Source organism: Callithrix jacchus, chromosome 1, assembly GCF_049354715.1.
Source record: "Callithrix jacchus isolate 240 chromosome 1, calJac240_pri, whole genome shotgun sequence".
NCBI lineage: Eukaryota > Metazoa > Chordata > Mammalia > Primates > Cebidae > Callithrix > Callithrix jacchus.
Window position 1 is genome coordinate 212197817 of NC_133502.1, and position 11649 is coordinate 212209465.

General features: G+C 49.3%; 1 pseudogene; it reads right to left on the bottom strand.

Annotated features, from left to right (window-relative positions):
* Positions 1–5738: 5738 nt before the first annotated feature.
* LOC118151053 (single-stranded DNA-binding protein 3 pseudogene) lies at positions 5739–7358 on the bottom strand (annotated as a pseudogene).
* Between the last annotated feature and the right edge of the window lie 4291 nt (positions 7359–11649).

Consider the following 11649-nt stretch of genomic DNA (forward strand, 5'->3'; position numbering starts at 1 on the left):
CTGCAAAGCCGGCGTCCCTTCCCCACTGCACCTTAACTGCTGTCTTAGAGCTGGGTTTGAGGATGCCTCCCTGGTCTGGAGTTCTTATGCTCCTGATAAGCTGAACTGTTTATTTTCCACCTATTTATTTATTTTTCCTTTGAGATGGAGTCTTGCCCTGTTGCCCAAGCTGGAGTGCAATGGTGTGATCTCCGCTCACTGCAACTTTTGCCTCCTGGGTTCCAGCGATTCTGCTGTTTCAGCCTCCCGAGTAACTGGAATTACAGGCACGTGCCACCACACCCAGCTCATTTTTGGTATGTTTAGTAGAGACAGGGTTTCATCATGTTGGCCAGGCTGGTCTTGAACTCCTGACCTTGTGATCCACCCACCTCAGCCTCCCAAAGTGCTGGGATTACAAATGTGAGCCATTGTGCCCAGCTACACTGACACTCCTATCCTTTGTCCATCTGTTTCTGATGGCAACAGAAACCTTCCCCTCCCAAAAACAATCACTGGGAGTCCACCTTGTGCAGAGGTAGGACAAGCTTCCATGCAGGTATGAGTGCTGCTGCACCCCCAACACCCGTGCATCCTCCTCCCTATCTGCCTTCAGGTTGCAGCCAGAGGAGTTTAGAGTGTGTCTTGCCCACACTTGACCCTGTATCTGCCTTGTGGGGTGACCTCCCTGAATGACCAGGAGCCTCCTTGACTCCCAACCAACTCGGAATGCAGGACGTTCCCAGCCAACTGTCCCTGTGACAGTTGGACTTAGAATCAGATTCATCTTCAACCGACCAAACCAGGCTGCTGGGCAGTTAAGACTCATTAAGTGAAAAAGTGGCCTGTGGGGCTGGTGCTTGGACAGCTCGGGGAGTGAATCCAACAAGCTGCCAGGGTCTCAGTGCCTATTGACCAGAACAGCTGCCCGAGCAGCCTGGACTCAGGCCTAACTGAGAAGGATCAGAGGCTGACCCAGCTCTGAGTGGGCGGCTTCCTGCTCCTACCCTTTCTCACCAAGACTCAGGCCCTGCTGTATAAACCATGACTCCAAATCTCCTGATGGCTTCAAGTCCACAGCACCTTCAGTGGAGAAGCTGGCAGGGGGTGACGACTGAGGCTCCACCTGCTGTTGGCCAGAGGCTGATTTAGATGCTCCTGCGGATGGGCAGGAGGTTTCCTTGTATCCAGATCACTTTTCTGGCATATCCTGTACTTAAATCTATCATGATCTCTTGTTGTATCCATGAGCCATGAGCATGAGAAAAATACATTCAAAGTAGAGACCACTGTTGATATGCTCCTGGCAGGAGACCATGGGCCAGTGCTCATGTTTCCCAGGTTACACTTGTGTTCACCAGCTGCCTAAGGGAGACTGAGTCAAAGTTGGGCTTAGAAGGAGGGGTCCTTTTGTGTGGTGGGCACTTACAATACACAACAGGCTGATTGCACTGGGGATGTTACTCTAACGAGAGGAGGAAACTCAAGAAGGCAGCTGAGCTCAGTGACCGAGGGCAAGGGGCAGGTGCCTGATGGCCTGGGCTCAGATGGCAGCTAGAAGCTGTGTAACTCTGGGAAAGAGACTGAACCCCTCTGTGCTCAGTTCCCTGCTGTGTGATGTGGAGATGTACATGGGGCCTGCCTGTTAGCATTATGTTATGAAGCTTACTCTAAGCAGATCCACATTAAGCCTGAAGAAGAATGACTTCATAAGTGCCACAAAAGTGTTCAAACATAGACTATCTAAAAGAATGAGGCAGACAGGTAGCAGTGGCTGCCTCCAGAGAGGAAGCTTGGATGGGTACAAATCATGGGGGGTGGAAGGTCAGTTTCTAGCCTTTATATGGGCAAGATGCCTTAAGACACGCCATCTCTTGTGACGCTCACATGAGCCCTGTGGGGTGCGCGGGGCCAGGCTGTATCCCGCATTTTACAGTTGAGGGCACTGAAATGTAGAGGGGCCAAGTGACTTTCCCAGAGCCACAAAACTGAGGAGGGCTGGGCCTGAGGCAGGAAGGTAGTCGGTTTCCTGGAGATGGATCCTGCCAGGGAGGAGGAGGGGTGTTTGCTTCCCTAAGGAGTGATGTGGCGTGGAAGGGGACAGGGATTCTTTACTCTACAGGGTTGTTGTAACTCTAGCCTCCTGGTGTGACCAGAGGATAAGAGCAGGCAGGCATCCTCAGGTGTCCCCAATGCCCAGAGAAAGGGCAGCTTACCCCACAGTCAGCAACCGATGTGACTACAGCCACAACTGCAGGGGTCTCCCTCCCAGCCTCCCTGGTGGTGTCTTTTTGGGAATGGGTCTCGCCAGGTGCTAGTAAGAAATTACAGCTTTAACCTCCAGGGAGAAGTTGGAAGCAAGCCCCTATCACCCTCTCAGGGTCTTGTCTCCATTTTGGGTGTGTTTGGAGTGTCTGGCTCAAAAGGGCTGTGTGAGTAGCACCGAAGTGTGATCTCCAAATCCCGCTTCCCACTTCAAGGAACCAGCCCACTTGGGTTAATGGCCAGCTTCAGGCATGAGGCAGGGGAAAGATGTGCCCAGAACAGATTGTGAACAGAGAGCAGAAAGTCATCCAGGTGTGCTGGGTTCTCTCAGGAGCATCCTTAGGGCCACCAGAAGAGGCACGGTGGGTCATTGTCATCATCCATAAAGTAGACCCACGGTGGGCTCAGAGGTATCCCATACAGTAACATAACTTTGAGCTCACCCTGATAATAACTCTTCACCTTGGGAAGATGGCAGGCATCCAATCACCATTATTAAGCTGCTAAACGAAAGGGAAGAAAACGTCTATGCTACTTTTTACTGAAATAAGAATCACACTCCCAGGTGAGCACCAGACATGTAAGAAAACACCCTTTAGAACATGAATGAATTTTAAAATAATAACATGAGCAAAAAAGCCAGACACCAAGAAATACATATTGACGTATTCTATGTATAATATTCCAAACCTGGGGAAGTCTAAACAAATCATTGGCAGTCAGAGCAGTTCCCTTAAGGAGGAGGTCGACGTAAATGTGGCAGAGAAACTTCAGGGATGAACCAGGGATGTCTTCACTGGTTCACTACAGCTTCACTGTAGCTTCAAGGAGTGAAGGGAGGGAGTGCCCTCTCACCCTCTCAGATGTTCTCTTCCAGACCCTTGATGTTGAGGGTCTCAAAAGAGGGTGCTGGCAATGGTTAGGTGTTCAGGGTTCTCATCAAGAAAAGCAAATGACAGACAGCGTCAAACTCAGTTCTGGGTTTAATGAAGCACCCCAGACTGGATACAGGGTGCCACTAGTTTTATATCTTATTATGTGCACAATCCCCAAAATTGCTGATTAATCCAAACCAAAGGTTTTGATGCTTCACTGGGCAGAAAAGAGCAGGTGTACTGCAGAGATCATCTCCAATGATCACAGCACCCTCATAGCCCAGAGACACAGTTCCTACCTTTATGACAAGAAACTTTGAAAATAACAAACCAAACCTCACACACATTTTCATTTTCTTTCTGATTTCATACCCCCTGCTTCAGCCCCTCAAGCAGCGGGGATAACCTGAAAGCTCTTAGGAACCCTTTCCCATTAGGTCCTACCTGGAAAGCAGTTCCCAATCTTGGGGGTCGTCTTCATTGACTCTGAAGATGCTCCAAGAAGCCAGCCTTTAGAAACAAAAACATCAGGAAAGTCATTAGAAAGAGTGACTCACCCACTCCTCTTCCTCCAGCTGAAGCCACGCGGCCTCACGCGTCATTCCCTGGTCTTTGTTCTGAGTTGATAAAGTAGTTCCCTACCTTGGGGGGTCGTATTCAGACTCAATGAAGACGACCCGCAATGAAGAGGCTCCAAGAATCCAGCCTTTAGAAACAAAAGCATCAGGACAAGTCATTAGAAAGAGTGACTCACCCCCTCCTCTACCCCCAGCTGAAGCCACGCGGCCTCATACCTCATTTCCTGGTCTTTGTTCTGAGTTGATAAACCTTCTACAGCCTCTCTGGCTGGAGTTCTATATTGGCTAAATCACTTTCTCTCAGGAGACCCCCAATCATCCTTCCCAGCGGGATCCCTGAATCAGATTCATATAGTTTTCATCATCTTCTTCCTCCCACAATTTTAGGCTCATAGTGCTGGCATAGTTGTCCAAAGACACTGAAAGGACCCAGGGGAAAGCTCAGCACCCTGGTGGTTGGTGGCTGTGAATTACTCAGGGAGCTTTGCTGGATGTGGGGTATGGAGGTAGGGGATTATGAAGCACGGACTGAGTTGATGCTGGGCCATCCCCCTGGGTGGAAGAGGGCTGGCAAGGGAAGGCAGCAGAAAGGAGATGAGACATGGAGGTCTCTGCCCTGTACTAGAGTCAGGCAGCAGCACAAAGGAGTCAGCCGAAAATGGAAACTGAAAGGCACACTAAGGTGCAGTGGAAGAGGGCCTCTCTCCCTCTCACATGTTTTTGAAGCTCTTCTAAACCAGTGCATTTTCTGAATGTATTCAAGACCGTGTCAGTACTCAGGACCCTACCATGCTGGTACTACATTTATCATCTCTTTTAAAGAATTTATTACTTCGTTAAAGGCCCACTTTATGGGCGAAATTGATTCCATTTTAGCCAAGTTATTTATCACACATTCTTTTTCATATAGGTCAGGAAAAATTTTGATACTAAAAGCTACGATTAAAGATCAACATGATTTCTCTTTTTTAAAGTCTTCGTTTGGAACCATGGTTGCACACACATTTTTGTGCCCCTGTAATCAGGGGCCAAAGCAGCTTCTGTGTCACTCTCCCTGAGGAGATTCCCTAAACATCAGGCTTCATTCAACAGGCCGAGCTCCCAGAACCTGCTATACCTGGTGATGGGCACCAGGCTAACAACATGTTGTCCTCTGCATTTTCACGTGGCACTGGCCCTTGTCTGTCTGCACAGATTAGAGCAATTCTGAGGCTTGAGGTGGTCATGCTCTTCAATACAATACAATATCTTCCTGACTTTTCCCTGTTTTCACTAAGTGCTGAAGAGTGACCCCAGCACTAACACACGTTGGCATACACTGCTCTGTGTGGTTCCCTTACTTCTCAGAATCTCTGAGCTGACCAGAAGCCTTGGGCTTTCCATGTGTACTTCACAGTAACGTCCACGTTAATGGCCTGTTTTTCCATATGCCTTTTGCTACCCTGAGTTATGTGACCACTGAGGCCCCGTTTGATGATGGGCAATGTTTGGCATGCTCATACGTCATGACAGTTCCAGGTGTACATAAGTGCTGGAACTCCCTGGTGTGGGGACACCTTAACCCATGCCTGAGTGACACAGTTGAATATCACAGAGCATCAACATTGGGACCCGTTTCTGGGTTCATGTTTTCCTCTTTCATTCAGGAGGTCAAAATCTGGGTTCATTCCTTTCTGTACCCTTCCCATCCCACAATAACTAAGTAGGATATTAAACTGGCCTTCAGTACAGCTGTGGTGAGGGAGAAAAAGGTGACTTATGTGAAGTGTGTGGTGATTGGAAATGTTTCTTCCCGTTATTATTATGTATTCCTGTATGTATTGTAACCTATCCAGTTTATTATTATTTTTGATGGCTGCAGACAATGTAGGCTCTCACACCTAGACTAGCTTTCCTGATAGAAGGGCTTGGGCACAGTCAGCAGGGCTTCCGGTTTTCTTTTTTTTTTTCTTTTAAGAAGAAAGCATAGGGGTTGGTTGTGGTGGGGGGCTTGCTAGAAGCTTCCATTTAAAATTCTTCCCACAAAAAACCCCCCTGAAAACAAATAAAAAACTCCCAACAATGGTAAAATCCCAAAGAAACAACAAAAAAGTGTCATGTACAGAAAAGGTCCTTTGGGGAAAGAGCGAGGGGTAGGATTTTCCTGGTCACTGACTCGAAATACATTTTGAGTTTTGTCCTTCATGTTTTATGGAATAAAAAGTTCGGCCTTTTTATTGGATGAAACTAAAATTGGGAAAGGTGGAGGGGGTGGGAGGGGGTGGGAGGGGGTTGAGGGGAGCAGGGAGATGCCCTCCCCACCAGCTCCTAGATAATGACACCTCACTTCTTGCATAATTTCTGGCATCTTCCCGCCTGCAATGCTGGCTCTCTCAGCGTCTTGGAGAAGGGGGAATCACACACTCATCATCATGCTTGGAGAATAATTGTCGTTCTGAAAGGAGTGGAGGAAGTTCCCTCCTAGCTTGCCATCATCTCGAGGGGTGCCTGGAGGATTGCTAATGCCACTTATGTTGTTAGGAGAATTTTTTGGAAGTCCATCTATGTGGTCTGACCCTAACGATTCGTTCATGTGGTGTGGCTTTATGCCGCCCGTCGGACCATCCGAGCCGGGACCCATTGGGAAGCTGGACCTGCTGCCTCCAGGAGGCACCAGATTAATCATTGTGTAGATGTTGTCACTGGAATTAGTTGAATCTGCGGGACTGGGCATAATGGGTGTTCCTGGAGGGCCGCCACCACCAGGGGTTCCCCACCACCAGGGGGTCCCACATAGGTACCGGGTGATGAGGAGGAGTATGGAATCGAGTTAGCACTGTTAGGATTGGGCCAGGGCCTGCCAGCTCCGGGGCCCATGTTAATCCCGGGCATGGGGGGGACCGAGGGAGTTGGGTGATGGTCTCATGCCGCTGTTGTAATTCTGTGGGCCAGGACCCATGGGCCCCATGCCTGGGGGAGGGTTCATTCTCTGCATTGATCCTCCCATGTTGGGGTGGGCTTGTTGTCGTGTGGGATCCATGGAATTGGGCAGCAATGGCTGTGTCCCAGGAACCCCTCCCGGAGGCTGGCTTCCCATTCTGATCGGGGGCCTGGGGCTGCCTGCATATCTCCGTAACATAAAAGGCTGACTGTGGGGTCCCATCATGTTGCTAGGATTGTGAGGTGGAGGCTGTGCGTGCGGCGAGGGCTGTGACCCCGGAGGACCCTGAAAGAAACCTGGCGGGCTGGGGCCTCCCGGCACCCCATCATTGGGGGGAATGTTGCCAAGCACGGGGCTCGGGGCAGCTGCTGCACTAGAATCACGACAGGCTTTTGCTTCACTTGGATGTTCACAAGCGCCTCTCCTTTCAGGAGCTGCCCAGGAAAGGTCCCAAAACGCCGCCACGGGTGCAAAACCCCAGGCGGTTCTCCCAGCGTGATGTCTTTTTCCCATCGAATCTCGGATAAGGAGTCTGTGCAGATTTCTGGGCTCCTACGTGCAGTAAATACTCGTAGACGTTTAAAGCTGACTTTTCCCGAGCCCGCCCGTCCGAGGGCAGCGCCGAGCCTTTGCCTTCGGCAAACGTGGTTTGCTGGGAAGAGGACGCCGAGTCTCGCCGCCGCCGCCCCGGCTCTCCCGAGCTGCCCCCGCTCCCGGCCCCTCCCCGGCGCTCGCTCACTCGCTCTCCTCGCCGCGCTTCCCTCCCTCCCGCCCAGGCGCTGGCTCCGCGCTCTTTCCAGCTGTCAAAGCGTCAGCCCGGCCCCGGCCCGTGGCCCCAGAACTCCTCCCGCGCCGGCCCGGCCTGAATGTGCCGCCGCCGCCGCCGGTCTCTTTTCTTCCCTTTAATTAGATGAATGACATGACCCGGGAGGCTGAGGTGACAGGATCACTATAGGCCAGGAATTCAAAAAAGTGACACTTGCACTGTGCTGTGCACGTGAGTCCACATTTGCAGGGGAAAAGAAGCACATGGACAGACACATGCACAATCACTACATATTAGCTCACTGCTGCTTACCTCCCAGCCCTCCTGCACACAGCCCCACACCAGCTAAGAGATATGCTGTTTCCGGGGACCTCAGTGGATGCTCACAGTTCTTCACGGAGCCATCTGTTTCTCACACCACACCCCAGATCCTCACGCCTATCAGGCACCTGAAGCCAGGGAGCTTCTCCAGACAAAAGCAAGAGAATTTCCCTTACTCATCTCTTAGATTTGTCACTAGGAAGGGAGTGGTATTAGATGTGCACAGTGTTAGAGAGGGGAGCAACACACACGGGGGCCTGCTGCAGGGGAAGCAGGACAGGCAGAGCATGGGGGTAAAGGGCTAATGAATGCGGGGCTTACACCTAGGTGATGGGTTCACGGGTGCAACAAACCGCCATACCGCACTTTTTCCTATATTAAAAAACCTTCAGGGAGCCGCGGTGGCTCCGGCCAGTTGTCCTGGTGCATAAGGAGGCGAGGCTATGAGTCCAAGGCCAACCTGAGCAACGTAAGAAGCTCTCATTCATTAACAACACCAACACCCTGCAGATCCTGCACACATATCTTCGAGCTGAAAATAAAAATGGAATTAAACAAGAAATTGCCAGAGTAGGCAAATCTAGAGAAAGAGAAAATGGATTAGTGGCTGCCCACGGCCAGGGATGTGGGCTTGGGGAAAAAAGAGAAGTGACTCCTAAGGGGAATGAAAAGATTCTATAATTAGATTGTAAAAATGTGTGCACAACCATGTAAATTATAGTAAAAACACGGAATCACACACTGTACATAGGTGAATTGTTCTGAATGTCAAACGTGTCAATAGAGCTGGGTTTTTTTGTTTGTTTTAAAGAATACTTACGATGGCGATTTTGGGCTGTAGGGTTCTCCTGCAACAAGAGAAAAAAAACAACATGAGGATCAGCTCATCCTGGGTCCCGTAGGCACAGGCCTTTTATTCACTTGGTGACATTAGAAAACCAGACGTCAAACAGTGATCAAGTCACTGGCCCCCAAGTAAAGCATAGAGGATGCCTGTGGAAAAGGCAGTGGGTTTTCTCAGAGTATTTAGCAAGTGTCCCTGGCGGCTGAGAAACACAAAATTATTTTTCAAGAAGAAAAAGTTGCTACGGAGAAATATGCTCGCTCTCAGACAGTTTGTCAGTGAGGCCGTGTTTGACTGACATTGTCAATCAATGCATTACAGCAGATAATGGATGCTGTTATTTAGAAACCTCCCAGTGTATTACGTATTAGTTGGGAAGACACTTCCAAACTCTAGGGACCGGTCGCTAGAGTCCATGAACAAATGAGGCCTGATTCACGGTGTCAGTGAAAACTGATATGCACTGACTACGCTAGAAGCCTTTGGAAGTAACCATTTTTCTTCCAGACAAAGAAATGCGGCTTCCTGTGTTTGATGACATCTCTTCCTTCAGTTTGTCACGTGCACACATCCCCAGGTCTTGAACCAGAGATAGGAGAACAGAGAGGGACAGTCAGTGCATTGGTGCTGCTGAGGAATCCCACGAGGAGGCTCGGGGAATGTGGATGGGGCTGGATTGTGTGGAGTTGGGCGGTTGATAAGCATGGTGGTTGTCAAGCTTCTAGAATATCAAGTGAATAGTAGTTTTGACTAAGCTGCTGCTGGACCATTCTCTTTGGTGCGAAGAAAGGCAAAGGGAAGGGCAGAAAGAAATTAAACAGCCTTGGCTTTTCTAGATAGGGCCACCTCATCAATGGCAAATAGCCTAAGAACTGGTTAACACAGAAACAGGACGTAAATTAGGGCTGCCTAGAACCAGGAGTGTGGGGGTTGGGGAAAACGGGAGTGACTACTGACAGGGTTTCTTTGAGGGGGGATTAAAAGGTTCTAAAATTAGAGTGTAAAAATGCTCGCAGTACCCTGTAAATATAGTAAAACACTGACCATTTAATCACCCACTTTAAATGGGTGAACTGGTTTGTGTGTCAACTACATCTCAATAAAGCTGTTTTTTTTTTTTTTTTTTTTAAAGGATACATACATTGCTCTTGTTTGGGAATAGAATTTTCCTGCAATAAGAGGAAAAAAAAAGAAAAACAGAAACAACGAGCATGATATCATGCTGGGTCCTGATTCCACGGGACTTTTATTCATGTGGTGACATTAGAAAACCAGACATCAAACAGCGATCAAGTCACTGGCCCCCAAATGAAGCATAGAGGATGCCTGTGGAAAAGGCAGTGGTTTTCTCAGAGTATTTAGCAAGTGTCCCTGGCGGCTGAGAAACACAAAATTATTTTTCAAGAAGAAAAAGTTGCTACTGAGAAATGTGCTCGCTCTCAGACAGTTTGCCAGTGATGCCGTGTTTCAACTGACATTGAGAATCAGTGTGTTACAGCGGATAATCCATGCTGTCGTTTAAAGCCCTCCCAGTGTATCATCACGTATTAGTTGGGATGACACTCCCAAATTCCAGTGACGGTCACTGGAGCCCATGAGCAACTGGGGCCTGATTCACAATGGCAGTCAAAACGGATATTCACTTGATATTCTAGAAGCCCCAGACAAAGACATTTCTTTTTGAGACGAAGAAAGGCATCTTATCAGGTCAGAGGGCATCTTATCTCGTCATCTTCTATATCTTCCATGGTGAGATGCTGTAGGATCTGAACAGGACCTAGGAGAACACAGAGAGACAGTCAGTGCACTGGTGCTGCTAAGGCATCCCACAAGGGCTTTGGGGAACGTGGACGGGGGCTGGAGTGTGTGGAGCTGGGCGGTTGACCTGCATGGACTGAGCTGCTGCTGGACCACTCTCCTTGGTGCTGAAGGAAGGCAAAGGAGAGGGGCAGAAAGAAACAAAAGAGCCCTGGCTTTGTGGCTGTGACTACCTTGTTAGTGTGAAAATAGTCACCTTAAGACTGGTTAGTACAGAAAGGCACTGTCCTTTAGAAGCAGAAAGAATATTGGGAGAAACTTAACCTCAGCATTGTTAGGAAAATAGATTCAGGCCAGGCGCAGTGGCTCACAGCTGCGATCCCAGCACTTTGAGGAGCTGAGGTGGGCGGATCACGTGCTCAGACATTTGTGATCTGTCTTGCCATATAGTGAAACCCAGTCTCTCCTAACGATACAGTAGTGATCTGGTCCTGGTGGTGCGTACCTGTGGTCTCAGCTACCTCAGAAGCTAAGGTGGAGAGTCACTTGAACCCAGGAGGCGGAGGTTGCAGGAAGCCAAGATCGAGCCATTGCACTCCAGCCTCAGTGACAGAGTGAGACTCTGTATCAAAAAATAAAAATAAAAATCAGGTCAAGTCATTAGAAAGAGTGACTCGCCCACTCCTCCTCCAGCTGAAGCCAGGCTGCCTCACACATGATTCCCTGGTCTTTTCTCTGGGTTGACAAAGCTTCCTATAGCCTCCCTGGCTGGAGTTCTATATTGTCACAGTAACTTTCTCCCAGGAGACCCCAATCCTCCTTCCCAGCAGGGTCCCAGAATCAGGTTTCCATGCACTCAAGCAGCAAGTCGGTCCCTCACGAAGTGGGTTCCTTCATGGTGCCCACTGTGTATTCTCTCCCATGATGTTCTCTGCAATTATACAGAAGAAAGCGTTGTGCAGATGGGATCCCGCTGTGCACCTCACATAGGTCTGTTATTCCCTTGGCAATATTGGAAAACCAGAAGCGGTACAGTGGCTGAGCCACTGGTCAACATCCCCAAAACTATGAGGGTGCTAATGGGAAACGAAGAAGTGACGCTGTTGAATAACACAGAGCACCGACCCTGGGACCCACTTCTGGGTTCATGTTTGCCTCTTTCATGCCACGTTCTGGATTCATTCTTTCTGTACCCTTCCCATCCCACAGTAACGAAGTAGGATATTAAACTGGCCTTCGGGTACAGCTGCGGGGAAAGAGGAAAGAGGTGATTTATATGAAGTGTAGGTCGTTGTGGGTTTTTTCCTTCCTTTTTATTGGATGAATGACATGACTCGGGAGGC